A 4,418-nucleotide genomic window follows, 5' to 3' on the forward strand; every position below is an offset into this window, starting at 1 on the left:
GTCTCAGGAATATAGTACTAACTTTCTATATTTTGGCGTTTTTATGGGTTCTTTTCATTTGATGGAATTCTGTTATGACAGAACACATTTTTACCAGTCATATATATATATATATATATATATATATATATATATATATATATATTATATATATATATATATATATATATATATATATATTATGTGTGTATGTAATATTTGAATGGTACTAGACCACCATTATGAACGAAGTGAAAAAGACTCTTAAGGACTGATAGATTTCATATACTCCGTCGTCCAGCGTTTTTCTGTAAAAACCCCATGTGTTTTCTTCTTCTTCAACCATATATGACTCTGATGTCTTTATTTTATTTTTCTCCTCTTTTGAATTTGGAAGGGTCTGCTGGTAAGTTAGACATATTCTGGTTTCTTAACATACTACAAAATCGTGATTAATCAAGAGCTATGACGGCAGTATCGCACAACAACTTTTTTTTTTTCTGTTCAACTTCAATACTAGTTCACGGAAAATTTCATGGCAATCAATTTTAATACAACTAAAATCTCAAATTTCAGTTTGAAGCGTTGTATAGATCTGCTAGGATTTTTTGGGAGAATGTGTAAGAAATATATTTTTTAAGAAAATGTATAATTTTTATTTAGAGAGAAATGTGTAAGAATATTTTTGTTCTAAATTTGTAAGCTTTTAAAACCAGTTCAAGATCAAACTCCATGCAAACTATGTTAATGCAATTAGTACCTAAAATTGACCCCTATGCCCTTGTCCATATTGCGGCGAGATTGAGATGGGATGTTCGTTGTATCCTTCACACGAGTGGTTTCCCCAAGCACCCCTGCCAAAAATCACTTCACCTCGAACGAACATTTCGACAAAACCTGTGGTGCAATTCGGGTTTTACCCGTACATAAAGATCTTCCGCGATCTCACTCATGCATGTCCATCCGTACATACAGTTATACGTGTACTGAGGTCACGGAAAATGCTTATGTACATGTGACATTTTTTTTTATTCTATATACAAAATCGCGCGCAGACAGACAGTTACACACACACACACACACACACACACACACACACACACACACACACACACACACACTTTTGTATAAAATAAAAAAAATCACATGCACATATGCATTTTCCGTGACCTCAGTACACGTATGCATGTATATACGCGAGTTTCTTCGAAAAGTTTGTTCGCGGTGAAGTGATATTTGGCAGCGGTGCTGGGGGAACCATTCGTGTGAAGGAAACGGCTAACATACCTTTTAAATCTCAACCAATATGAACAAGGGTTTGTTTTTGAACTGCTTTTAATGCTTACACACATAAAAAAAATTCTTACACATTTAAAAAAAAAAAAAAAATTTACATTTAAAAAAAATATTTCTTGCCAATTATCCCAAAAAATCTTAGCAGATCTTTTCAGCGTTTTAAACTGACATTGCTAATAACTATATTACATGAACATTCGCTGTTGTCTCAGGTAAAGAACACTTTTTTTTACACCAAAAATGGCACATATGCCCATTATACATACAAATCGTGAAAATGCCTGGTCTAGATTCCACGGATTCAATTAGGTAAGCGAAGCATCATTCAATTTCAAATTAACGAATAAAAATGATGAAATTGGGTGAGGAGAAAGACGATTTTACCGTGAGTATTAGCGCGCGCGAGAGAGAAAGAGAGAGAGAGAGAGAGAGAGAGAAGACGTGATCCAACAATATATATATGTGTGTGTGTGTGTGTGCATGTGTGCATCTGCATAGAATTAGGAAAAAAATATTACACATGCATTTTCCGTGACCTCATTTATACACGTACGTACGTAAATACATACATACTTTTATATATATATATATATATATATATATATATATATATATATATATGTACATACTTACATACATAGACACACGCACACACATATATATGTATTTATTCATGTATATGAAGTTGTGTTCTGTACTTGCGAAACGGCGTGGTAAAATGTGGTAAAATGCTGCACCCTCTATGATATATACATATTTATATACACATATACACTTACACTTACACGTGTACACACACATATATATATGTGTGTGTTTGTGTGCGATCGTATAGAATAAGAGAAAAAAAAGACTATGTATTATCATGATAATTAAGCTTTAGTTATCTCAGCCAAGTAAAACCGGGGTAATTTATTTATTCAGAGAAACTCGCAAAGAAAATTCTCTGTAATGAAAACCAACCGAACACACCCAGATTCCTAATATTCCGAAGGATGAGTAATCAGGGAATGCTACGAGGAATTCCTCACGGCGGTGGATGTCGTTACTGTATATTCTTGGCTGCCGTCTTTCTTAACGTTTGCCCCCCTCGGAAGTAACATGACTCCTTGTTGCTTCACGGCTCTTTCTCTCTCTCTCTCTCTCTCTCTCTCTCTCTCTCTCTCTCTCTCTCTCGCCAATCCTCACAGTAAAATGGTTTTTTCTCCCACCCAATTTCATCACTTTTATTCGTGAATTTGAAATTGAATGACGCTTCGCTTAACTAATTGAATCCGTGGAATCTAGACCAGGCATTTTCACGATTTGTATGTATAATGGGCATATGTGCCATTTTTGGTGTAAAAAAGGGGGTTCTTCACCTGAAGACAGCGACGATTATTCATGTAATATAGTTATCAAGGATTTTAGTTTAAAGGGTTGAATAGATCTGCTAAAAAAATGTTTTAGAAAAACGTATGAGAAACATTTTTTATTTAGAAAAATGTGTAAAAAAATTTTTGGAAAAATTTGCAAGTCATTTTTTCTTTAGAAAAATGTTTAAGACATTTTTTTTTTTAGAAAAATGTAAGATATTTCTTTTAGAAACGTAAGATATTTCTTTTAAAAAAATGTGTAAGATTTTTTTTTTTAGAAAAATGTACATATATTTTTCTTAGAAAAATTAGTTTTAAAAATTTATTTTTTAATAAATGTGTGTAAGCATTTTTTAAATTAAAAGATTACGCAGAAATGGAAGTTACGCATGCGTAAATCCAATTCATAATATAAACGTAATTGGTCTTGAATATGAACGCATCAGTTATTAGGCCCAAGTATGAAGCAAATGTCTTCTCTGAATTTCTTCCGTTAATGAAATCCCTTCCAGGAATGAGACCAGATTAATCCCAGAAGAAGAGGGAGAGAGAGAAAAAAAAATATATTAATGATATTACGTCTAAGGTCTTCTGAACTGGAACAAAATTATTTTACGTCGGTTTCCAGAGTGAAAAAATGTGATCTCTTGTAGTGGCAGATGATCACTTGTCTAATCTCCCGTAGGTTGGGTGTCTGTGATGAATGAGAAGTGCTTGCTTATATCTGTCAGAATTTTTATTTGCTTCCTTGATTGGATCGAAAATTTCTGAGACATCGTGAGTACCTCTCTCTCTCTCTCTCTCTCTCTCTCTCTCTCTCATTATTATTATTATCATCATCGACCCCTAAATTTAGATGCTGTATATCATTCTTCCTCAATCATTCGTGTTCATTTTATCCTAATTTTACTCACCCAGAACATGAATGAAATAAGATGCTTCTTCAGAGAGAGAGAGAGAGAGAGAGAGAGAGAGAGAGAGAGAGAGAGAGAGATTAGCATAGTTTCTGCTTTATCTCCTCAGATTTAATAAGATCTAAATGAATATGATAACATAATACGGTAGGCAATAAAACATACGTTTGTGTGAACTTTTCGTTCGTGTTATTCAGAGAATATACTGATATATTGTGTTGATAAAATGTGGCCAAACTATTTTTCTGGATCATTATTAGTCGATAAGATTAATCTACAAAACGCCTGAGCAGTGATTGTCGAATGAAGAGATACCAGATAATTTAGGGGCGATATTGTGGGCCATTTCTGTAGCTAACCCAATCTAACTAGCTCATGGCGACCAGGCTGTCAAAATGAACGTCAAAATTCTGTTTCTAGAGAGAGGATTCGTTATTTCTCCATTGTGATGAGAACTTACACACCTAAAATGATTTCTTAGGGAGATGCAGTACCACGCAGAGAATGGTGTTTATGTTCTTATTAGTTGTAAACGCATAACATCATTCATAACTAACTAATAACTCAATAATGCTTTGTGACCTATATCTTGAGGTCATGATCCAGATGGTGAGGTGTTTAAAGATACTGTTTAAAGGTTTTTTTTACATATATTCCTCATTAAGTAAATTATCAGAATAATGGTTATTAAACTTGTGGGCGCTTTACAGTGTTTGACTTTTGCTCAAATGAGAGAACATTCAAGCCCCAAAGATAATGTAAAAATGTAATAATTTGCACCTTTACTTAAAATGGGGCTCTATACTTTACAGTGATTTAAGGTCGCACGAATATTATCACAGAAAGCTAATCATTTTTCCTAGTTGATAATTTT

Source organism: Macrobrachium nipponense, chromosome 19, assembly GCF_015104395.2.
Source record: "Macrobrachium nipponense isolate FS-2020 chromosome 19, ASM1510439v2, whole genome shotgun sequence".
NCBI lineage: Eukaryota > Metazoa > Arthropoda > Malacostraca > Decapoda > Palaemonidae > Macrobrachium > Macrobrachium nipponense.